The 25,522-nt window shown below is 40.4% G+C and overlaps 2 long non-coding RNA genes across 2 annotated transcripts; both read left to right on the top strand.

Moving 5' to 3' along the window:
- Positions 1–600: 600 nt before the first annotated feature.
- Positions 601–2,667, top strand: LOC142053950 (uncharacterized). Its single transcript, XR_012659388.1, has 3 exons — positions 601–812; positions 900–970; positions 2,270–2,667. It is a non-coding gene; the product is annotated as an uncharacterized LOC142053950 (long non-coding RNA).
- Positions 2,668–3,970: 1,303 nt separating this feature from the next.
- On the top strand, positions 3,971–11,081 carry LOC142053951 (uncharacterized). Its single transcript, XR_012659389.1, has 3 exons — positions 3,971–6,131; positions 7,454–7,541; positions 10,913–11,081. It is a non-coding gene; the product is annotated as an uncharacterized LOC142053951 (long non-coding RNA).
- Positions 11,082–25,522: the final 14,441 nt, after the last annotated feature.

The raw sequence follows: 25,522 nt of genomic DNA on the forward strand, positions 1-25,522 counted from the left end.
TTTCTGTACATGAGGTGATTCTTAACAGGGATTTGAAGAAAGGTTATTAGAGTCTTCTCTCCCCAGAATTAGAAAACTACGAGGTCTGAAAAAAAAATAACTGACTTAAAATTTTGATCACAGGTTCAGAAACTGATTAGAAAAATAGATTTGCAGAATAATGTTATTAATATTGAAATCAGTAATACCTTTAAAGAGTTATAATTCCTCTCTGCTAACAGGACTCTTAAAGAGATTTATTTTCTCCCACTGAATAATGTGCATCTCAAATATCTAAGGAGTGATTATTTTCACAGTGAATTTCTAAAGTGTATCATTCAGGAGAAAGTACCTTCTTTTATGGAATTGCCCTTTGAGATATAAAGTTCAACCCTGCATTAATGGATCTGTGCATACTTTTACCAGTTTATAGCTACCGGTGTTTTGTAGCATTTTAGAAATCTGAATGATCATTTATTTCTATATACTTGCCAGTTTTTCTGCTAGATTATTCTTGTTAATTAAAAAATACGTCCCAGAGAAGAAGATCTGTCCTTCATGCTGTGAAGAGAGCTGCTGATATGCTGATGTTGCTGTGGTCTTATTATTCCTCCAGGAAAGATACCCAAAGACTCTAACCATTGACCTTGAGAACCTGGTGAGGTACCCAACAGTGCTGCTGGCCCCCAGCAAGTGGAACAATGTGGTGAAAAACACCCAGGAGCAGAAATCCCACCAAGAAGTTAACCCCCTGAATGGGCTCATAGACCTCGTGTTCAGCACAAAAGAGCTGGCAAAGGCCTCAGTAGAGAAAAAATCAGCTGCCTGTGAAGGTAAGAGTTTTTTTCTGTAAACCCTCTTGATCTAGTTTAGAGATGGGACTTACCCAAACACGTCAGCCTGAGTCTTCTGCCCTGCAGGTGAATGCCAGACCTGATGCCCAGAGCTGCTATTGACCTGCACCGGAGTCAGAGCCACATGGTCTGCCTCAGTTTGTATCATCTCAAGTGTATTGAAAATATTAACCTTTTCTCAATTATACAGCTTTTCCCTGGCCTGAACTTTCTAATGGTTGTTTCCAGATTTTTCTTACTCTTCACTGACCCCTTGTTTCTTTCAGTAACTTTACCTCCCACTTTTAGGCAACTTGGATTTGCAGGAAGTTCCTTAATTCCTTGTTTAGTCTTCACCTCTCTTTTCTCTCTCTTTTGTCTCATTCCCTCTCTCTTTAGCTCACTAGTTCTCAGTCTGTTCATAACCTCAAAAAACTCGGGCTTCAAATCCATCTCTCCCACACCTTCCTTCTCCTGGGTCAGAGCACTACAGATTAGATTGGTCCAATAACCAGTCGGACCTGATGAATGTTTAGAAAACTAACTTTGCTTTAACATATTTAATTAAGAAGTCCCTAAATCCTTCACTGAATCCTGACAGCCTGATGTGGTCTGATATACAGTAAATTAGTTTATTCATGTGATTGCAGCAAGAATTCCTGAAACGTGGCAGAAAAGACCTGGGCGGGTATTGTTCATTCATGGCAGTGCTCTTGAGGTGCCTTTTTGACTGACAATGTGCCAAATGGTCCTGCCTTCTCTTAGTTTCCCCAAACCATTTTCTGTCTTAAGTCCAACTCCACTAATGATCACCACAGTGTCAGTGCCAAGCTGGATACAGTTGGCTACTTATGTGTTAACCACAAGGTCATCTAAATATTGCTCTGAGCTACTCAACCTACAGAAGAGGTTCTTCAGATCTGCTCTCATCCGTGCAGGTGCAGAAGGCAGCTAACTATTACCATCTGCTCTCTGGAACTGAGTTTGCAGGGGGAGCCAGAAAACAGACACCTGTTTGGAAAAGGATTGCACAATAAATCTTTGCCAAATTATGTTGCAAGAAGAGTATGAGTGAACAAAAACTGGGAGAAGAGACATGACTCATTCTCACTAGCAGAAAAAAAAAAACCCCTAGAGTAAGAGGGAAAAAGCTTGTAAATTATATGTACAGTGAGGAAATGGGAAACCTATTTGCAAAGTTCAAGGAAAGGTGGATGATACTGCTGCACTTTCTCTCAGGTCCTTGCCAGTTTACATTGTCTACCAGGGAAGTGCTGTTTGTTCAACTTCAGCTGAACCATGGGTGAGTGTACATTGGGCTATTAGCTTTTCATAGAGTCCTGTATCTGGTTTTGTTCCTAACTTTGGGTTCCTGATCTGCTACCGTTGCTGCAGTTTCACTACAGGGTTAGCCACTTCAGCTGAGTGATTTCCGCCACCTTTCTTCACTCTTGCAGGAACATGCCCCTCACACCTGCCAAATATCCTCATAACCCCACTGCCGACTGCATGCAGCACAATGGTGAAAAGGTGTGTATGCAATTAGAAACCAGACTTGCCTGCAACCCGTTCCTGGCTGCAACATGAAGGTGAACTAAAATTACTTCTAATTAGGACCCCCACCATCTTGATTATAAGATTTATCAAGATTTAAATCTTGATATGGTCGTTGTTTACCAGCTTGCATCTGTGCAGATTCAGAACACCACATAAATATTTATTTATTTTAAAATATCTTCTCACCTCAGTTAAATTTGTGAAATTTAAGCATGTGCTTCAGGCTAAGTATTGTCCTAAGTGCTGCCTTAGATACAGTTTCTTCTTTGCTGCCCTTGTGTTATAAATCATGCTACATCTTTTCAGCCACTGCTACTTCTTTGATTGTCTAAAATTTAAGTGAAATAAGCAATTGCCTCTCCAAAACATTGTGTCATTTTGCTCTGTAAAGTGTACAGAGGAGATGTTTTCCTCTATCTGTGTGACCTTATCCTTTTTTTTGACTTCTGCTTGTTGACATAGATTTTAACTGCAGATCCTTCTCACAGCAAACAGTGATAAATCTTCAAAGGAATGTAACTATGGCTCTAAATTACAGTGCATGACTCTATGTTCAACACGTCAGGTTACCCGCTAGCTCAGGACAGTAGGTGATTCAGGAGAGGAAGTCACTAACAGGGCAGCAGGTTTATTTTGAGCCAGTTTCCTTGTGTGTGTTTTCCTTTGCTTTGGAAGACACAACATCATACCGGAATTTAGGCTTGATTTCATAAATACAGCCTTGGATTTCACTCTGATCCAGTCTTCCCTTGCTTTGAATGTTCCGGGCATTTCCAGCCAAACTACTTTTTTTTTTTCTCATAGCAGGTCATTCTCTGCTATCTCCTGTTTTCTCTTACATCAAGTCTCTTTAGGCCCTGTGTCACTTTCTTTGAGCCATACGTCCCTTTGAACTGTGGAGGAGTGGAATGGAAACTACAGTTCTAGAACTGGTAATTTGGCAGGACCTTGATCATGCCATTAATCATACTGACAATAAATCACTAACTATTATATGATATGGCTAGAAATGAAATGCGTATTGACTTTGGAAAAGTCCTTTTTTCCTTCTATCCTTCTGAAGAGTCATGGGTTTCTTTTTTTTCTGTCCAAAAATGAAAACTGGCAATATTATCCGTAGGTATAGGAAATTAAAACACCTTTTCATCTTGTGTTTTAAATATTATTTGCTTAGGCTAATGTTTTCATAAGGCTTTTTTATTGCCCCACAATCTACTAACGACTTAGAGGAGTATTTCTCTTACTTCATCCTAATATATTAGTTCTGCAAAAAGAGAAAAACTGGAAGAGGGGAAGTGATTTTCTTTGTCATTAACAATGTTCCACTGGCATCTAGTTTGAAAAAAAAAAAAAAAGAAAACATTATTACAACGCTGCCTGTGGTTCAATGATATATATATAAAAAAACCTTGTGTTTATGCATGTATTACTTCTATGTACCTCTAATAATGAGATGCTGTAAAGCCCACTGGGAGAATTTGTTAGCTCATAGAGTAAATAAAAAAATGAACTAAACCAAACAAATTGGGCTAAGCTTCTACATCCTGAAGGTGAAGCAGGAATGACTGAATGCTTCCTGGATTAGGAAACCCCATTGGGTAAGCAAATGGAGTGTGTCCATCTGTGAGGGCTAGGAAAGGAGGAAAAAAATCCAAAGTTCCTATTCTGAGTCTGTTTTCAAGCCTGCTGGCTTCCTAATACTGAGGGTTAGAACTAGGACTCTGAGCCAACTGAGGTTGAAACTTGACCCTGGGGAGTGAAAAAAGAATGCTGTTGAGCTGCAAATCCAGGTTTGCTGTGCTGCTGAGATGTCTCTCTGTTATCAGTCTTGGACCTCTAGGGAAGCTGCAGATCCAGAGAACATTTCATCTGGGATGGGAGCAGCAGCCAGGGCGTTCAACTGTCAGGAAATGTCAGGAAATGGAGTAATTTCACATTTTAAAGATCTCCAAGAACCCTGCTAACCTGCAATAGCCTGACTTAAGGGGTTGCCCAGAAGCACCACATGTCAGCAGTCAAATAGCACAGTACATCAGCAACAACTTCTGGCATGACACAGGCTGATAATGCCAAACAGAAGGAGGGCTGTGCAGCAGAACTTCATTCCAAGGTTGGGAAATATTAAAAAATATGATTAGGTTGTCAGAAGCACAGTGTAGAAATGTTTCCTCTGCATGGCTAGTTGTGTGAATGCAATTTTTGGTAACAGATATCATCATTTATGGCATTGTGAAACATTAAGTTTGCAGATGCTGCTAAGTGATAAAGTGGCAGCGTTATCATTTTGCATAAATTAATAATAGGAAGCCAAGATCATAATAGCACTGGTGCAATGTGTAAAAGCGCTCAGTTGTCCCACAAATTCTGCCAAGGCACCACTTTCCTACTCTAGTGTGGGGAATCCTTGTAAGAAGTAATGCAGATTGGAATTGTACTGATGTTTGGGATATGGAGAAGTGGATCTCCAGATAATACAAATTGAACCTTGCTCCTTGTGCTCAGGAGGCAGTTTGAATCTACATACAAAAGCTGCTTGAAAAAGTGAATGGAGAATTATTAGGTTTTGTAAGGAAAGACTTATAGACTATCTGAAATTATTTTTTTGACAGCATATTAATTTCAAAGGCCGTATTTAGTTCTCTTCCAGAAAGACAATTCTGTATTCCTAGCCAAGGCCGGTGGAGTCACTGGAGAATTTCTTCAGATTTCTCTTCACCTATGTGAAAAATAAATTAGTTCTGTGTGCAAAGATTGCAAATACACCAAACTCCTTGCTGTAGAATATTAATAAATATCTATTTTTACAAAGAAAGCTCTCAGGTGAGTGGGACGTTTGTGAGAAAATCTTCAAGATTTCTTCTTTTATTACTGGCTTTATATAGTCCGAAATCTGGCCTCATTTGTTCCTGTTAAAAAGAAACAGCAAAGCGCTTGAGTGTATGGAGACTGAGCACTCATTCCATTTAGCTGTTTTACTCTGTAAGATTACGTGATGCTACCCAGCCTACAGCAAAGCCCTGTGGTTTACTGCTATTACATGGACCTTACCCAGTTATCCAGTCTGCATATAGCAACTGTCTTTGCCAGTAGTACCAGATTATATGCAATATTAGCTGTAGTGCCACTCTTGTGCTACAGGGAGTGAGGTTTAGTTGAAGTTTCTTCTATGCACCCCATTATTTTGAGGTCTATGAGTCAAACTTTAGGTGGTCTCTAGCTTTCCAGAGAAGGGCATTTTCTGTCTTGACTAGTCACATTTATTTTTTTCCTTTCTAAGCCCCAAGGTCCATAAATTTGGTTCAGCTCATTTACGCAAATATAAAATAAACTTTCAAAAAAAACTTCCCCTAAAACCCAAATCACTGAGTTGTATTGGGATGGATTCTTGTACTCAAACCTAGGTTTCACTTAAATATAGAAACTTTGGCAAACATTTGCTCTATAATAACTTATTCTTTTTTGAAAAAGGGAACCAAAAGAGTTCTTTGAAGAGTATCTGAATATACAGTTAACCAAGAGCCCAGAATGGCTTTAGAAGAAATATCCACTGGTTTTGGAAAGTACAAGATATTTATAGTTGTCTAAAATACCTGATGAAATGTTCTCATGTCCTTGGAAAATATATACCAAATGCTTGGGGATTTTTTGGGGGGAGAGAATAAAACATTCACTTCTAGCTAACTTGAGAAAAGCCAAGCCCTTAATCCTTGTTTCCTGCTGGCAGTTCTTTGTCATGCTGTGTTATGAGTGAGTGCAAAGATGGTGAGTCAGATTTTGTAAATGAGGGGTGAGAAAAATGGGAACTGTATTTTTAGAAAAAGAGGAAAACAGAGACACAGAAATCATTTAAAGCAAACTGCTTTCAGAAATACTGGCTGTAGAAAACATGAAGGGAGCACGGATTCTGCATTTCAGACCTACAAAAACTGTTGAAAACTGTGGAAGGCTGAGAGAGAGTTTTCTTATCTTGGTGTGGGCTAGGCTGGAAAAAATAACTCTTGCATCCAGACAGTGTTAAGAAATGGGCTTGTTTTATCAACATGCATATTTTAATTGCAGGCTGGAACAGATGATGAAAATAATTTCAGTTGGATGAGATTGTGATTTGGGATGCTTAGCTGTCCGTACTAGTTAAATGAAAAAAAAAAGTCTTATTTAGTTTTGTAATTTGAAAATTAGTGGCACAGTTTAAAACTGTGATACACGAAAACTAAGACCACAAAACTAGCAAAGTAGTATGGATATAGGTAAAATTCCTAAAACAATACCTAAACAGTTAACTCTGTCTTCCAGTTCAGGGCATAGTGATTTAGGTCAAATGCTAAAATCACACATTCTAATGATAATTTATATCAGCATCCAAGTGAGTATGTTACTAGCCACTTATGTTAGATATGCTAAATAATTTTATTATGTAGTTATATTTACTAGCTAATTTCTGTAAGAGATGCTGATTCTTGTGGGGGAACATCCATTAAAATATGCTGATTTGGAATTAAGTACTGCTTATATACTAAAGAATTGTATAACATTTGCTAAAAAGGATAATACCTTATGCACAGTTAACCAATTATAGAGTTACTTTTCATATGCTTAATTTTTATGTGACATGATAAAGTTGCAATTGTTATTGACTACATTAATTAACTTGTATCACAGTTTTTAATAGCAATTGGAATTAAACCTAGAGAAGAACACACTGTCATTTTTAAATTAGACATAACTGCAATAAATACCTGGGATAAATCCATTTTTTCTGTATATCAGACTGTGTTTTAGAGTTAATGCTTTTTTGTTTAATAAATAAATTCTACTGCTGTTTAGTGAATTGAATCCTTTATTCTCTGTTGCCTTTCAGGACTTTAGAGGTAATATATCTCAACTTCCAGTATCTTGTTTTCATTGATAGATTAGAAGAGGAAAACCAATTTTCTTTGCCCTTTATTTCTGGATGTTGTATATGACACAGCCATAGCACTGGCCTAAACTAAATAACTGACACAAAGACAATTGTTGGTCAAGAGTGGCAAAAGATAAGCTGTTGCTGAAAAACACTGTGTCACCTTAACATGCTCTGGTTTCAGGTTCTAAATTGATCACTTGGCTCTTCACTGGTTTGATGCCCTTTGAAATTTTGACTGCAGATTTGGACATCTTGAATATAGTTTTTCTGTAAGTACGAGTAATCTTTTATGGACAGCTCAGGGTGTTCACAGGTGTAATCCCAAAATTAATTTGCATTAGATCTGTTTTAAAGGAAAAATTACCCAACTTTCTTTTTTTCTTTAAATTGAAAACATATTTTAATTTATTCTGCCTAAGTATTAACATTGTGGAGAGCTCAGAAGCTGTGGTGCATATTGGAGGGAACTGTGGAGCACTCCAAACTGATATAAATCCAGCTCCATCCAAACCTCTGTGCTATGCTCATCATATTGGACAGGAGTCCCAGGCAAGAACTGGGCAACTTGATTAACAACGGTTACCTCTTGGCATCATCCATGATGTCACCTAGAGGAGCATCATGCAAAGTGGAAGGTTTTATTCTGAACTCTATATTCTTCATATCTAACATATACAGTCTACACAGATATATCCATATCCTTCAACACACCTTTATCTAGAAAAGGCACTGGTTTACATGTTACATATTGCTTTAGGCATTTAGCTTCGGGGTCCCTTTTTAAGTCACAGACAAGTGATTTAAAACCGTGACCACTTCAAATAGCTACATAAATGCCTCTAGACCTGTGTATGACCTAATTTATGCTGGCTATTAAACAAGCATTATTCACCAGTTTTTCCTCATGTTCCTGCTTTTCAGAAATCTGTGTGTACAAATCAGATTCGTAAGATTAAATTTAACCCTTGAATGTGTGTATGCTCTCGTACCTCTTGTTTTTCCTTCTTCACCCAAAGGAAACCTCGTATACCATTTACCTGGGAGCTGGAATGGTCCTTAAGAGAGTTAGGTAGTGAAAATTTTGCAAGACAAAGTGGGGAATTGTCCAGGCCATTGCTGTAAGAATGGTATGAATTGTTGCAACTATGTAAGCCTTTGCTTCCAGTTATCTGGTTTGTATTTATTTATGATGCATGAGTTACACAATTTGGACAGGCTCTTACGATTACTTAATAAAATACAAATATGTAAATGCAGGTAACATCCCCAAAACACTGCTCTCAATTCTTATCTACTGTAGCACATTTCCTGGATTTTACTCTTTCCAGCACTGCTGGTATTAAGTGTTGATTCAAAAAAGAAAAGAGGAAATAATTCTTCATTTCAATAATTCATGGAAAATGAACTGAAACTACGATATCTGTGACACATGAGAGCACACATCTTGAACTGTGTCATTAGTATTCAGTGCTGGGACTGTAGCCCTGAAACATACGCTTAAAACATTGCTAAGCCCCTTCGGAATACCATTTCAATAGAAATTCAGTAATCTGTTGAAATAAGTCGACACAGAAAATTATGATATAATTGGAGCTGTTTAATTGCCTGTTATGTCCTTTAGTTGATCCCCTGAAACAATGTTATTAGTATTTAATGTGAAATTTCTGCTGTAAAAAAGGTGAATTTATTGGGTGAAAGGACAATATTCCATTTCACAAAATACAACTGGCAGATGGAAACATGAAATAAACTGCCTCCTGCCAGCTTTTACTATACCTGCTCGTAAACTTTCCTGCCTTGAGATACAAAAAAGAGTTTCTTTGGGACACTTATCATTTACTGAAGGATCTGCTCTCTCTCCACCTTCACAGTGATACAGGGTTTTTATACATTTTAATATATTATGCAGCACTTCAGTGAAAAGGGTGGTTGGGAGGAATAGTATAGCTCTGATTGTGGGAGCATGCCAAAGCATGAAAGAGGCTGGTGTGGTGTTTAGGTCCCTTAATAATATTTTCCATAGGATTTAAGCGTACAAGAGGTTTACTGGTGCCTGAGTGGAGCCTGTGTACTGCAGCTTGTTTTACTGACTCTCTCCCCAGATTTTTAAATCTGTGTCCAATCAGCCAGTGCAGGCCTCCTCACCTTGCTCCTAGTTGTGGAGCTTTGAAAGGGCAGACACCTGTTCCTACGCACAAGTGTGTCAGCGCTACAAGATGCTTTCTCCAGACATAATAGATTTCAGAGCCATGCTATTTAGAGCAATGTCTTTATAATATCATGTTTTTACCTTGGATTTTCCACCACTTCCTTTGCTCTCAGCAGCCCAGTCTGTGAGTTTATCTCACTGTCAATCTATTTTTTGTGAGCAGGTGCAGCTGCAGATGACTAGATTGCAGGTTTTCTTCTCCAAATACAGAAACTTTTCCTCTCCCTCCTCTGCCCCATAATATAACTCTGCAAGGACCACAACAGGTTACGTTCAGTCCTGGATCCCAGGAGCTTTTCTCTGCAGGAAAATATTTTACAGTTTGAAAGTCCATCATTTCAGGTCATGGAGGGATGGATTAAGAAGACTTAAACCACTACATTTTCTCTACCTCCCGGTGGCACCTGCAGAGCCAAAGTGTTGGTCTTCAAGATCGTACTGCTTGGAGGCAGTTTGTAAATGGGTGCTTGCTTTAAGAGGACCATAAGATTTCCTTCATGCCAGGCATAGTTACACGCCTGGTCCTAGCCCCAGGTATTTACATGAAGCAGCTCATGAATACATGTGAATACTTAAAGTTCAGTTACCTGTTAACTTAAGCACACTGTCAGGTGTCCCACGGGACCAGGCTGATGCCGTTTCCACGATGGCCAGAGGCTCCTATGCTGTTCTACCTCATCAGCAAAGGTTTGTAAGAAAGGGTCTTAGCATGATTTCACTGGATTTGACAGTATTTTAAAGGGGTTGTTAGTATATTGAAATGTGAAAGGATTTCTGTAATAAATACAGACTTGCAGAAAACATGGTGTGGAGCTTTATGCAAGCTTTAGCACTATTCTTTTAGTTTCTTCTGGGTGGAGTTGATATCCTGTTAAAACGTTCATCAAGGGTTCACTATGTGCACTGCCTAAAAAATAGTCTTCTGCAGGCATTTTATGTGCATATTAAATGATACATTATATAAAAGTTAGTGATGGTTATGAGTCTTTCATTGCTGTAATATTGGAATGGCTAACACAGCCTGAATATTTTTTTATCATGTCTTTAGATTTCAACGTTCCGGAGCCTCCTTAATTTTGGGGGGGTAATTCAGGAGTACAGGATGTGTTGTCTGATAATATTTTTCATTTGCTGTGCTTTGTATTATGGTATAAAACAATGGTACAACACCATTACTGGATGTATTTGTTGAGATTATGTAATTTCTAAAAAAAAGATTGATGATTTTAAAATCCACCACAATGGCATTATAGCTTTCACACAAGACTGAGCAGCAGATGTTGTGAGGTCTGCTTTACAACACCCTGCAAAAGAAGCTAGAGCCATCAGGGAACAGGTGCTGACTAGTGAAATCCCTGTGCACCCCAGCTGTCCCCACCAAGCCCTCTGCATTTGCTGGCTTTGCAAATCACTTTGCTTTTTCCACCACAGGGTTTTTAAGGCAGATATGAAGCAGAGAAGGGCAGGAAGAAACACCCCCAGGCTGAATGCTGACAGGAATCATAGAATCATAGGATTATTAAGGTTGGAAAAGACCTCTAAGATCATCAAGTCCAACCATCAACCCAACACCACCATGCTTCCTAAACCATGTCCTGAAGCACCATTTTACACGGTTTTTTTGAACACCTCCAGGGATGGCAAATCTACCACCTCTCTGGGCAGCCTGTTCCAATGCCTGACAACTCTTGCAGTAAAGAAATTTTTCCTAATATCCAGTCTAAACCTCCCCTGACGCACCTTGAGGCCATTTCCCCTTGTCCTATCATTAGTAACTTGGGAGAAGAGACCAACACCCACCTCACTACAACCTCCTTTCAGGCAGTTGTAGAGAGCGATAAGGTCTCCCTTGGCTTCCTCTTCTCCAGGCTAAACACCCCAGCTCCCTCAGCCGCTCCTCATAAGACTTGTTCTCCAGACCCTTCACCAGTTTCATTGCCCTTCTCTGGACATGCTCCAGCACCCTGATGTCCTTCTTGTAGTGAGGGGCCCTAAACCGAACACAGTGTTCAACGTGCGGCCTCACCAGTGCTGAGTACAAGGGGCACGATCACCTCCCTGCTCCTGCTGGCCACACTATTCCTGATACAAGCCAAGGATGCCGTTGGCCTTCTTGGCCACCTGGGCACACTGATGGCTCATGTTCAGGCAGCTGTCAGCCAGCATCCCCAGGTTCTTTTCCTCCAGGCAGCTCTCCAGCCCCTCTTCTCCAAGCCTGTATGTTGCATGAGGTTGTTGTGACCCACATGCAAGACCCAGCACTTGGCCTTGTTAAACCTCATACAATTGACCTCAACCTATTGATCCAGCATGTCCAGATCCCTCTGCAGAGCCTTCCTACCCTCGAGTGGATCAACACTCCCGCCTAATTATGTGTTCATCTGCAGACTTACTGAGGGTGCACTTGATCCCCTCATCCAGGTCATTGATAAGGATATTAAAGAAGACTCAGCCCCGGGGAACACCACTTGTGAGTTTGCAATACAAGAGGGGACCTGAGAAAATCCAGACAGAAAACCTGACAGAGGCACCAGCCTCACTCCTTGTCATGGTGAGATGACACGGCAAGCAGAAAACCCAAGCATGGTTTCCAGCTCACTTAGCAGCTTAGCAAAAGTATCTCTGTTGAATATGTAGGTGGGTTTAAGATCTTCAGGCGAGTTGGTGGTACTTGATTGTAAAGTTTTTCATATTTCTAAGAATGAATAATCTGTGCATGGCTTTGAACACTTTGTATTGTATGCAGTTATATTTATTTTTAAAGCATGGTGTGAGGAGGGAATATTTCAGCACAAGTGTTGCATTTGTTTAGCTAATAACTGACATTCTTTAACATGCATTTTCCAAGGTAACTGAGAGGATTTAATTACATATATATATTCCCTTTGATGTCAAAGATTACCTCCTCCCCATCTGCAATTACTCATTTCTTTCCCACTTCTATAAAGTCCTGTTTTATCCACTGTGTTAAGTGAATGTTTGGGGAGCCGGACCATAACTAGATAACCAGACTGCAGCTTTTGGGCAGAAACAGGTGGCCGCACATAAGGGTAACAGAAAGAACTTGTAAGTTTAAGTTGGCTTTGCTGCCACCACCCTCACACTGCTACACTCTGAGCTAGTGTGATGGAGGACACACTGTCAACACATTGGGTATTGACTTTCTGTTCCACAGTCCTACAATGCTTGTACACATGTCTCAGATCACCTGCCATGATGCTCTCAGGATGTTAAACATGATCACTTTTATATAAAATCTATACAGTGAACCTTCTTGGTATAGGCACTTCATTTCTGAAGGTGTGAAATCAGACAGCTGAGAAAAAGCAATGTCTTGAGATGGGTCGGTTATATACAGGAATTCCTTAGGGTAATAAGGAACTCGGCATGAGAAATTAGAGGCTGAAAACACTAAAATCAAATCCATGGGGAAACAAGGCAAGTGTTTTTGTTATATTCACCCCTGCTCCATGCAGTAAGTTCCTCAGAGCTTTACTCCAGAGTTCAAACTATCCACCTGAACAGTGCTTCTTCCAAAAACCTGGAGCCACCAAGTCTCTTGACCAGTAATGCTGGCCTCCTGCAGCAAATCAGTGCAATGAGGCCAGGACTTTCCATGGCAGCATGTTTTCCCTGGGTGGGTTTTGTCTGGGGATGGAGCATGCTGCACTGCTCTGTGACAAGGATGGTCCCCTGCCAGTTCGAGGTTATTGAATAAACCTTCCTCCTTTCCTTCCAGAAAGTAATTGTGCAGTAGTTCAAGATATTTCTTTTATTAGTTTTATCTCACTTTTTTTTTTTTAATCTCACATGCTACTGCTTTATGTTGATAAACACAGAAAGCATCACTGAGTATATATTAAGTAGGATGGGCAAAGGGCATCCACAACCCCTGGTCTGCTTTTCGTGATGCGTTCAAAATGCTGTTAACTTCCCAGGCTCACTGAAGGGCTTATAAAATGACTGTGTCTGTGCATCTATACATACATGTAGATATGCACACATGCACCACATGCACACATGTATTCTTATGACACTTTTGTCCTCCAGCTAAAGTGTAATTTTTTTTCACTCTGGATAATTTGATACGTTCTCTACATCTAAATCCTGCTTGACTCAGTTTAAAACTTCTGTAAGCTGTTTATAGTCTCGGGAAAAGGAGAAACTAAAGAAAATATACTGTGAACCTGAAAGACTTTCAGCAATTGCTTAAATTCTCATTTTAAAGAAAAGGAAATACATACATGTAGAGCACGTGTGCCATGTGCATCTCTTCCTGGCCCATGAGTATCCTCCAAGCCAGCATCGTACAGGAGTGTTTCAGCAGCTGCTCCCTCAGTCTCCTCCCTGCCCTCCCAGGTACTTCTCCTCCTAAAAACCTTTCCTCCTTTCTGTCCTCTAGCTCCTTCAGTAGGTAACAGCTCCTTAAAAGGGTGTTAAGCCCCTCTTGATCTTTTGAGCTTCCTTAAGCAGAGTGACATGACTTGTCTTAAAGCCCTGCCCTGTCAGGATGGTCAATGGAGGCGTTCAGGTTTTTCTCATAGGAAAGGGGCGAGAGGTGATCTGCCCTCTTGCTTCTGCTCAGCTCCTGCTGGGGAAAGCAATGGGATGAAGTAGCTTTATGGAGAAAAATCCCAGGAGTTTTCTTAACTTAACAGCTCAGTCTTTGGTGAGTGGCTCTCTATGGTGTGTAACTTTTAACCAAAATCAGTATTAAAGGATATACTCCTGTGCAATTCACCAAGTCAAGTTTTATGATTCCAGGTAGAGCTCATACCTTTCTGTTTTTCTGTATATATGAAGATGGGATAGTGATATAACCTGTACGCTGTCACCTAGCCTGGGATGGGCTGTAGTCTGTTTAGAAATGAGTTTGCATGCCTGACCTGAGACTTATGTTCCATTCTATAAGCTGTGATTAGCATCTTAAATGCAAGTAATGCAAATCTGATTGAAATTTTGAACAAAAAAAAAAAAAAGAAAAAAAAAGAACTAAATGGGAGCAAGGCTAAAATAATTGTAGAACACCAGTTAGTTACTTCAGCTAGCAAGGAATGAGAAACCACTGTTAATGGTCTGCTACGCCTTCTGCAGCAAAGGTGGTGCTTTTTATGATGCTCTTGCGAAAAGTTGAGTTCTTAAGTAAAGTAATACTACCCATTAATGTCTAAGGAATCATGTTCAAAGGGATGTATTGTGAAAAGTAGCACTCCTAGATCATCTGGTTTGCTGCATACAATTACACAGACAAGATGTATGTATCTTAGCATTAGTGTTTAATTTTGGGAAGATTTCCATAGTTAACTGCCAGATGCTTGAAAGTTCATTTTTGTTGTTGAAATATAACCAGAAAAGCCATGGATTAAGAGCTAATGCTGTGATCATACAAACCGAGCATATATACGAGCTAATGTATTTGCTTTTTTAAAATATGTTGATTTTTTTTCATTCAGTGTTTTTTATGACTCTTATTTGTTCAGGTACTAATACAGCGCTGAATGAATTGTTCATTCTGAACAGAGAACATAATGCAAAGTAAAACAGATTTTTAAAGGCATTTTGTGCACAGATTATGATTAAGAAGCAATCAAGTACTGTAAACCCATGCAGCCCCCATCCTCAGACCTCTGTTACTGGGTTGCTGGGTCATGCTGTAGGAGATGAATTTAGAGTAATCCATTATTTTGCAAAAAAGATAAGCTTGAATCTGTGTGGGCATGGGTGTGCATGTGGGCATTTCCCCTTCCCAGCAGGCTCCTGGACTTTATTAAAGCCACTCGGTATAAAAGGGAGGAAAGAACTGACACAGTTTTTTCATCAGATGGGGGAGAGTTTCTGATTTTGAGACTTCTACAGTTAATAGGTATTCTTAAATTTTCTCATGGCATCATTTGGCAACTTACATGTTTTGAGATTTCGTTTACTTTTCCAGTTGTGCAATTTATATTCTGGTAACACATGATGGACAGCAATTCTTGACTCTAGACAGTGACAGTAGAAGATTAAATAGCCCTGCCAGCTCCTCCTCGGTCTCTAGAATTTTTTCAATTAACTTTAAACAGGCTAGATGAGGATTTTCAAATTCTAGTGTTGAGACACTCTTTTAGCATCCTGCACTCTTCATTAAAAAGCTAATAGGCCTGGAGGAGGTCTGAAACCAGTGTGTCACCACTTCCATGGGTGTCAATAACTTACTCTGATAGGAAGAAATTGCGCTACAAAAGGGAAGCTCATGGTAAGCATCAAGGAAACTAGTTGCACAGTTCCTCTTACTGGGGTAAATTTCCAGAGGAGAAACAGAAGTTGAAGTGGGCTTTCCATTCCAGCAGTGTCTCTTCTTTATAAAGGCAAGTTGAAATGAACTATTACCTTTCTAACAAAGTCCCTTCCCAGACTGGGTATTACTCCTCCATGTCACAAGGTGTCATGTGTCAGAAATCAGAGGGTTGTGGCTTACCTACACTGCAGTCTTTTCATGCTCTCTCAAAGCCTCTTTTTCATGTAAGCTGACATTAGGAATTGTATTAGCTGGATTATTTCAGTTAGGTGAACAAGCACTAACTTAACATTTACTTGGATAACTTGACCAACTATGAATAAGATTCCTTTTACATTGCAAAGCCTGAGAAGCAGACGGTGCAGCAGATGCAACACCTGGAAAAGCATAACTGTATGACATGGATTGGAGCAGGCCATTGCTTTTATGGGAATGTCACAATGAAACAATGGACCCAGATGAGAACAAGGTTTTCTGGTTTATCCTTTGACCAGTTTTCATCACTGTTGTCTGATTGATCAATGCTGTAGGAAAACAAGGTGTTACAGAAAGAGCCAGAGGGTCCTTTCCTCTGAGGTCTAATAATGGAAATGACAAAAACACAGGACAACTCATTTTCATTTACTAATATACACTGGATACTGTGCTGGTGAAAAGTAACAGGAGGGCTCTGTCTCCTTTTTCTGAGTTTGGAGACAAAACCACATTAACCTAAAATGGCATTTCTTTGAAAAAAAAAAAAGAAAAAAATTCATTGCTGGAGGTTTCATTTATCAAAATAGCTGCAACAGAGGTGTTTTCATACAGAACAAAAATGTTATTTGCAGGTGGTTGGTTTCACGGCCTTTCAATGATTTGTTCTGTGCAATGTGTGAAAAACAGAGTCCTGTGTTTACAGTCATACAAACTATATCGGCCTCTATGTGCTGTCCGTTCTCACAGGCATTGTTTTACTTTGTAGCTTCCTTTTCAGTGGGCCTGAAATGCAGACCCAAAGAGGTGCACGGAGGGGTTGCTGAGACGAGCAGCTCTCGCTGTACAGTCCCCGTGATGCTGCAGAGCATTGGCACTGCGGATGCTTGTTTTATGTAAAACAAAGGACTGCCGTGCTGGAGGAAAGAACACAATGTGCTGACCAGTGTGGCAGGAGGTCAGACTCACTGGGTAGGATAACAACAGTCTTTTGGAGACTGTAGCGAGGTTTCTAAATATGAACTGAAGAGCTCACATGTGTCCTCCCTTTCTCAAGTGCTGAGCACACATTGCTTTAATGGCTGTTGCTGGGGCTTTAGCTCTCTGAAAGGGAGCTAGAAGGAAATATCTTAGCCAAAACTTGGTTGGTAGCCAGAGCTGGGGAAAGCAAAGTGTCCTCATGAAGAGGATTTGGTCCAGCACTTTGTATGCGTGATAAATTTAGGAATCACTGGCAAAATTACCCTGCTAGTGAGTAAATTGGTAGAGGGTAAATACCAGTAGGTTCTGCTGGCTTTTTTCCACTTACCCTTGACCCAGCATTCAAGAGATTTGGATTGGTTTAGTTTGGGGTAATTTTGGTGGCCGTTGTTCTCTGTTGGATTTTTTTTCAAGTCTTAGCAGAACAGGCTATCTTCAAATCCTTCTCTGCTTGGACTCCACTTTGTCCTCCTGTCTGGAGGTAACTTCAGGCGATGGGTGCTCTGCCACAGAGCCGCCCTGCTGCTGACACCCAGGCAGGTCTGGGGTGAGGGCAGAGCAGGGGCACAGCTCAGATCATGCTAGTGATAGTTTTCTCCTCACTAACACTAGTCTCCTTTAGAAAACTTGCTCTTTTCCAGACAGCACACCATTTTTTGATTGTGCAACTCACTTTCCTAACAGAAGAAACTTAAATGTATGAAATTTCGATCAAAGGGAAATCCTACTTGCCATTGGTTTGGAGGAGTTTGTTGGAACTGTGGCTTTTACTAGGCAGGACTGGGAGCAGTCATGCTCACATTACAGTGAAGCTTGTTTGAACACTCAGTAGCCTCCTTCTTTTCCTCTGCTGTCACAGGAATAGTTGTATGCAAAACTGACTCAGAAATCCATTCTTCTATTGTTTGCATTAATACTTTAAATGTTAATTACTTAAACATTGAAGAGGCCTTTTTTATTCTCTGCTATAATATAGTTTTTGGGTTTTTTTTTAGAAATCCAGGAATTAATTGTCCTAGGAACTGACTTTCTTCTCTGCAAGGGAAAGCAGAAGATCAATTTGTCTCCCTGACTGTAAGATTTCCTTGCTTTCTAGTGCTGCAGCTGTCATGATATGCACATCTGTTTTCTCAGAATAACATGCACTTGGAACTCAGTACAATTGCACTTGTCATTTTTCTACCCACACAGAGACATCTGGGCTACAAGTTTCTCTTCAAGCATTTAATCCCCAAAATAACATGCAACCACCATGCAAAATGCCTTGTTTTCTGAAGCTAACACTCTTTCTCCAGCTGTGTAAGAACTGGTTCATCCTTTCTCAGCATTATGAATGAGGCATTAGCTGGAAACATGAACAGAGGGTAAAATCCTGTGCTGTTGTAATTTTGCTGACCTTTCACAGCCTAGCTGCAACAGGTCCCAGCTGAAATAAATGCAAAGTCAATTCCATGCTGTAAAGAGTCCTTTTTAAGTTCAACGAATTCAGTTTTCATTATCTTTTCTGGTCCCCAGACACAGAACACATTCCTGATTAATTCCTCTTAATGTAAGTTGGGATGGCAGCTTTAAGAGACCAACTCAGATTTTCAGATGGTTTGAACTGGCATAACTCTGACCTCAGTGGGGACAGCAGTTTACACTTACTGAAGGTGAGTTCTGTCCATGCCAAGCAACAACACAACAGCTGGGAAATACTTCCTGGATGATGCTAATGGTTTTGTTGTTCTTGTTGTTGTTGTTGTTTTAAAACACTCCTGTACCCCTTTCCCCAGTTAAAATCCACTTTACTGAGATGCTCTCCTCAGCCAGGGCACCACTCAGCGTACGCAGGGGCAGAAGGTGGAAGGGGAAAATCCTGGGCAGGCTTGTAGGGCTGTCCCCTGGCCTGTATGATAAGGAACCTTAACAAAACCCATCACCATTGGGCAACAGCAAACATGGGTTGTACCCTGGAGCCCTCCTGGGCTCCCATGGAGGCACGGCTCCTGGCACTGCCTGGTGACAGGAAGGGTACAACCATGTTTGTTGGTCCCCTGAACCCTATGGTTGGTGAATGTTGCACCCCTTGGGGGCTGTGACTCCCACTTCTTAGCTGGTGCAATCACCTCTGAAAACAGTGGGGGTTTGCTTGCAGGACAGCAGCAAATTCAGTCTCTTGATGTGGCAGGTATGAAACTTTCCATTCTGATTTCACCAGTGAGATTATGTTAGGTGTGTTCCTTGTGCAGGTACCTGGGATTGCTTCACCTGTAGGTTACCTTGGTTTAACACTTCAAAATAACCCTTCAAGTATGTGTTTTCCATTATTCTCTTTTCTTTTTTCTGAGTAGAAGTTTTGTCTGTAAAACACTGACTTAACAAATCAAGAAGTTACACCTAGATTTCTCCATAAAAATAAAGCTTTCATATTGAACTTGAGCTTGGGGACTGAAAATGCAGTGTTAATGCTGCATTTTATTGTCTTCATTGATGATCAAAGGTTATCACACATCATGCTTCTAAAGGAGAGTTTGTGGAGCTAGGTTCCTCTGGGATACTAATTTTAATTCATGGTTATTTATTCTTTCCTTTCTTTCTATACAGACTGCTTTTTTTTTTTTCCTAAAGGAATGCATATCTATACTCTGATGCAGCCATGCTTACCGTACAGCTATTTGCTCATAAATCTACAACCCACTGCTAACTCTTTATTTCAGAGACCAAGAAGAACAAAGTTCTTTTAATGAATTATGTCAGTGCATACTATTTTACAGACTGAGTAAAACCGGTTCCTAAAGCAAGCTGGAAAGCAGCACAGCCTTGACATTGATTTTCATTGGAGAATTTCAGTCAAACACTTGCAATAAGCCTGGTGTTCCCAGTTGCACAGGTGTTTAAGGCTCAAGAAATTTCAGCCTAAAACTGCTATAATGGGGTGGGGAAATAGTGGTTACATCATGAGGTGGTTTCACTAGCGACTAGTGTATGGATTGCCCAAATCATTCTCAATGTGTAAATGACCACTTGACAAATTTTTTTTAAAATGGTGATGTCTGCTGTGCAGGGCTTTTTTTTCTTTAGCTATAAAAGGATAAAAATGGAATTGAAATTTTTTAAATATATTTGAATGCAGAAAGGAGTATCCCTGTGTTGGGTACCTATTTACTGCCCTTTCTCTTGCTTACAGTAACACATAAATAATATTTTGGGAAAAAACCCATCAAGGCCACACTTAAATGCAAAATTAGCTTTTTAATTAATATCTGTTTATGAGACATGGTACTAGGAGTTTGGCTTATCCAATCAAGGTTCAGAAACTTTTTAAGTTATGGAAGCTCGTGTTTCAAATCAAAGAAACTGGCATCTAGATTTGGAAATAACAAATACCTACAATGAAGTGCTGAAGTGACAAAATCATTCAATAAATTCTTTAAATCAATATATTTTCGTAATTTATTACTAAAAAAGGTAGTAACATATATCCAGTAATTCAATAAGTGACTAACAAATTCCATTTAGAAACAAAATTCATACCACTAAATGGGAACTCTCATTAAAAGTTTATCCTAAGAGTTTACTTTTCTAATAGAATTATGTTGTATAATAATAGAATATTTAACCTCGCAAAGAACCAAATTTTAGGTTGTCTTCTAAGAGATGAGGGATTACGCTGAAGTATCCATGTTGTCTTAAACAGTGTGTGCTATTAAAATAATGACATCCAACCTTACATAGAATCATGAAAGTTGGAAAAGACCTTTAAGTTCATCAAGTCCAACTGTCAACCCAACACCACCATGCTTCCTAAACCATGCCCTGAAGTGCCACATCTACACGTTGTCTGAACACCTCCAGGGATGGCGACTCTACCACCTCTCTGGGCAGCCTGTTCCAATGCCTGACAACTCTTGCAGTAAAGAAATTTTTCCTAATATCCAGTCTAAACCTCCCCTGACGCACCTTGAGGCCATTTCCCCTTGTCCTATCATTAGTAACTTGGGAGAAGAGACCAACACCCACCTCACTACAACCTCCTTTCAGGCAGTTGTAGAGAGCGGTAAGGTCTCCCTTGGCTTCCTCTTCTCTAGGCTAAACACCCCAGCTCCCTCAGCCGCTCCTCATAAGACTTGTTCTCCAGACCCTTCACCAGTTTCATTGCCCTTCTCTGGACACGGTCCAGCACCCCGATGTCCTCCTTGTAGTGAGGGGCCCTAAACCGAACACAGTGTTCAACGTGCGGCCTCACCAGTGCTGAGTACAAGGGGCACGATCACCTCCCTGCTCCTGCTGGCCACACTATTCCTGATACAAGCCAAGGATGCCGTTGGCCTTCTTGGCCACCTGGGCACACTGATGGCTCATGTTCAGGCAGCTGTCAGCCAGCATCCCCAGGTTCTTTTCCTCCAGGCAGCTCTCCAGCCCCTCTTCTCCAAGCCTGTATGTTGCATGAGGTTGTTGTGACCCACATGCAAGACCCAGCACTTGGCCTTGTTAAACCTCATACAATTGACCTCGACCCAATGATCCAGCCCATCCAATACATATATGTACTGTGAAGACTTTTAGCACTGTGACACTAATTATGTGTTTGCTGTTCAGCACCAGTGAGTATATGATGGTCCATTTGTACATATTTATTTTAAAAAATCTGTGAGGTTGAATCAGTCATACTTATACATAGAGAACAGACTGTAAAGTTACATGAATGTACAACTCAACTTGTAGGACAGGAACAGAAAATTTGTGTTAATTAACACTTATTTGTGTTAATAGGGTTAAATGGCCTTCAGATACTTATGGGAAGAGATGGAATGGTTGTTTTTGAGCTGTCAGGGTTGGCAGAATGAAAGTCAAGATTCATACTCAAGATGAGGGTTTTGCAATCCCTACTCTATATAGCAAAGCAAGTAGGTTAGTTTTAAACGGAATGCAGTTATAGCCTTCATGCAAATGTTTGCTATCTGTGTCAGGGCATTATTGCACGAATATGAACAATATTGCTGATGACTGAGCTGCAGACAGCCTATAGCAGGAAAACTGGGCAATCCAGAAGAGTACCAATAGAGTTATGATGCCATTACCTGTCATGAACTCCATTCAGATGGGACTTTACAATTTATGCAAAGCCAAAGTCAAGTGGTAGGCCTGAAGGAGACCAAGGGACCTTGAAAATTACCATGGAATAAAATCTTGTGGATGTTATAAGGGAATTTTCTGTGTAATTTGAAGCTTGATGCTATTGGTGAGCTGTCAGAAGGACTCTGAGCAAAGACAGTTTTATTGCAAATATTCTTGCCAAGGGAAAGAAGGAACAATCACCCCTGCTTGCTTGATTTATAATTAACAGCAATAAAACTCTAATCACAAATGTAGCTGCCACATCTAGGCATGGTATAAATATTTTACACAGTGCTTCAAAGTTGCATAAAATGTGTACTGCAAAATTTGAGTATTACAGTAAATGAAGTTATTAAACCTTTAAACAAGAAATTCTGGACTCTTACATTTATGGAAACACTGGTGTGTTTGAACAATGATCCCGTAAAATACAGCATGTAATAAAAAATGCTTATCTGTCTGCAGAATGTGCAAGACTATGTCTCATAAAATCAGTAAATATGAAAAGCTGAAGGTTGAAAGGACTTTAGATAAATTTTAGTCTCTGAATTCTGCTCTCAAATATATTCAAAAATTGTTATGTTTATTGTTTTAAGGTGTAAGCTATTCTTTAAGAGGGGACATCATCAATTTTATTCTTAGATCAGATTGTAGATTTAGGAGATCCATATGTACTCTTTGCAGGCAGCTCTTCTGCACATTACCTGTGGAAACAGAGAACTGTCACAGAAATGTCATTATACCTGTTTGTATTTCTGTTGGTGGCTTATCTGAGCAGTATATAGATTTGAAGGACCAGATATTACAGGACACCTCAGCTGTAAATGGGTGGAAAGCTTCTGGGAAGCTGGGTCACTCCTTTGATGCTGGTGGGGACCCTGAAATGCCATATCCCGGCTACTACAGCGAGTTCCCAAGTCACAGGATCTCCTTGTGCTCAAAGGAAGCTTTGGGTGTTGAGCAGCCTGAGGCACAAGTTATATGTGCAACTTCAGCGAGCCCTGCTGAAAGTGCCAGTCCTTCTGTGTAATCTGTATGTCTGGCAGATGGCATGCATGATTAGTATTGATTAGTCAAGGGTCTAAAGGTATCTGCCTGAGAGTGGAGCAGAAGAGAGCAGTCAGACATCTGCTCAGCTGCCTGCAAATGCTGCAGAGAGGATATTCCCATGTCCTTACGATGGCCGCCTCCAAAGTTATGATGTCTTACATTTTTGGTAATTAGAGGTTCTGCCTAAAAAGCCGTAATGTGCCCATTTCTCCTACCTTTCTTCCCCTTTCCCAGGACTGAATAGATTCTGCAAAACAGAGTCATAACATTTCATACAAAAAATACTGCAAACAATAACAACACAGAAGGTAGCATTTTTAGAAACCCTGAAGGCCACTCAATTTTTATTGCATGTAGCATATATATAAAGTGATATTGTATATAGTGTATATATAGTATATTAATGTATATAGTGTATCAAGTAGGGGTTCTTGATGGAGTTCTTGTTAATGACATTACAGAACAGGAAGGAAAAAAAAGTGAAACCTGAAATCTAAACAGGCCTGCCAGAAAAGGTAAGCAAATGGGGGAAGAGGTAGCAGAGGAGACAGTAAAGTGTAAGATTAGTATCTATTTTTCTTAGCCTGGAACTAAGTAGCATTTTTCCCCTTTCTCCCCCTCTCCCACCCCAGGGTTAAATAATAAATGGTTTTGTTTCACTGTGAGGACAGTTGGTTTCTAATATGAAAAAACTCCTCTTTCACAATAGAATTTCAGGTAAATATAGACCAACTCTTACAGGAATCCCTTTGCCATTCATAATAATTTCATTACTATTCTGGTGTCATTGTTCAGCCCCAGTCGGCAACTGAACACCACGCAGCCACTCGCTCACTCCCCCCACCCCTGTGGGTTGGGGGAGAGAATCGGAAACGAAAAAAACCACAAACAAACAAACAAAAAACTTGTGGGTTGAGGTAAGAACAGTTTAATAATTAAAATAAAATAATAATAATTATTATTATTATTATAACAATAATGATAATATAATAAAAATGAAAAGGGAAAAAGGGAAAAAAACAGAAATACAAATAACACAACCACTCACCACCCACTGACCGATGCTGCCCGTCCCCGAGCCGCGATTGCTGCCTGCCTCTCCCAGCCAACCCCTCCCAGTTAACATACTGGGCATGATGTTACATGATATGGAATATCCCTTTGGCCAGTTTGAATCCACTCTCTTAGCTGTGCCCCCTCCCCTCCCGGCTTCTTGTGCACCCAGCAGAGCATGGGAAGCTGGAAAAGTCCTTGACTAGTATCAGCCCTACCCAGCAACAACTAAAACATCGGTGTGGTAGCAACATTATTTTCATACTAAGTCCAAAGCATAGCGCTATGCCAGCTGCAGTGAAGAAAATTAACTCGGTGCAGCTAAAACAACGACATCTGTTCAAACTGGCAATGTCAGGATGGGAAAGGGGGACTGGAAGTCAGTGTCTACCTTGCAGGATTTCTCTCAGTGTCAGGAAAAGCACTGTAGGATATTTGTGTTGCTGAACCACACTGTAGTTTCTATCTTTTCCCTCTTTTTTGCAACAGACTTCAGAAGAATATGCAATATTGAGGAGTACTTTGTCCTGTCTACACAGAAATATTGTAATGTGATGACCCTCCCAGCTGGAGAATTGGGGTAAATGAATGTCAAATCGGTGCAGGACTGTGCAGTGCTCCCCTCCAGAAGGCCCATGGTTAGGGGACCACACGGGGGCCAGCGTGCCCAGCCCTGCAGAGCAGGGAGGCAGGCTGGAGGCAACACCACAAGTGACTGCTCTGAAGGCCAGGAGAGCTTTAAAAGCTTTCTGCTCCTTTGAAACTTCTGGTTGTTGCTTCTCACTCCCTTTAGATCTGACCATTCCTACCTGATCTGTCTGGACTGGGAAGTGTCCATGTAAAGCTGATTCTGTGCCTCTGCAAAGGGACCCGGGTCCTTTCTCAGCATCCCACTGTTGGTGCCAGGAGCACTGTAGGGCTGGTGCTAGCATAGAGGGTGCTCGTCTCTCTGGGTCAGAGAACGACACAAAAGGGACAGTCAATTACACTGTTTTTCAGTGATTATGCCTAGCACTTCCGAGCTTAATTCCATGTATAACTAACTGTGAAAAAGCTGTATGTCTAAGGGGAGTTCCTATCCTACCTCACATCTGCCAACCTATCAACAATTGTGCTCTTTAGCTATGATTTTGCTGCCTGTTTCCTCTTTCTTATCCCCCTTTAACTCAGGAGGGCAAGATTTCAAGCAGTTTACTAGGCTTGAAAAGCAAACATTTCTTACATAAAGGTGCTATGTGAATTTCCCCTAGCTAGCAAAAACCATCACCAAAGTCCTCTTTTAGAAAAAGGATACCTGATGGGTGGAGCTACCACTATGCCACAAGGTTGGCCTTCTCATTCTATGTACAAGGATGAATAGTAGGAAATGGGGAAAATCATGGAATGTA

The sequence above is a fragment of the Phalacrocorax aristotelis genome, chromosome 2 (genome assembly GCF_949628215.1).
Source record: "Phalacrocorax aristotelis chromosome 2, bGulAri2.1, whole genome shotgun sequence".
In the NCBI taxonomy this organism is placed as follows: Eukaryota; Metazoa; Chordata; class Aves; order Suliformes; family Phalacrocoracidae; genus Phalacrocorax; species Phalacrocorax aristotelis.